Below are 801 nucleotides of genomic sequence, written 5' to 3'. Positions count from 1 at the left end.
TAAGATTAAGATTAGTCAAATATTTCTACTACCTGAGGTTGGATTACGGGGCTGTGTCTGTGTGAAGAGCTCACAGAAGACAAAAACCAACATGTGTGTGTGCACATTTGCCACATTATCACCTCAGAAAAATTACAGGGAGCAGGAGAGTGCAAACAATCAAAGGCCTAATAGTACAATCTTCTGTTTATGTGATTATGGCCCTGTGTGTGTGTGTGTTTGTGTGTGTTTGTGTCATTCCCAAACTATAACAAAACAAGCCAACAGAAGGAGGCAGCGCTCCACTCCTCCGCGGCTCCTCCTCCTCCTCCTTGTTTGTGATTTCACACAACAAAGTTGTAAACTGGAGGGAAATATTTTTAACCACACTGGACGCCTGCCAGAACTTCCACAGGGCATTAGCAAACCAACTGGTGCAGGCTCATTAAAGAGCACAGAAACCTATAACCATTAAAAGGCCATTAGGCAGCATGTAATTTTGTGGAACTAAATGGCGGAGAGTAATCAAAAGCACATGAAGCCCAGCTGGGCGACTGGGCAAACTGTTTCGATTAGGGAGGAATTTATCATCCACAATGGCAGCGTTTCGGGGGGTCAATTTTCCCGTGTGCTCCGCTCCTTCCTTCTGTCACTTCCACTCTGGCTCTTTCTCCCCGTCTGCAGTTTTCATGCTCTCCGTCATTAGCGTCATTATTACAGTTGCTCTGCAGCAGACGTGCACCTGCAAACACCGCTGGATCACAAACGTCCCACAGAGAGATGGCGCCGCACCTGTGTGAGCGGAGCATCTCAGACCACCTC

The sequence above is a fragment of the Cynoglossus semilaevis genome, chromosome 12 (assembly GCF_000523025.1).
Source record: "Cynoglossus semilaevis isolate Cse_v1.0 chromosome 12, Cse_v1.0, whole genome shotgun sequence".
NCBI classification, from domain to species: Eukaryota; Metazoa; Chordata; class Actinopteri; order Pleuronectiformes; family Cynoglossidae; genus Cynoglossus; species Cynoglossus semilaevis.
Note: the sequence above shows the minus strand (reverse complement) of the source record.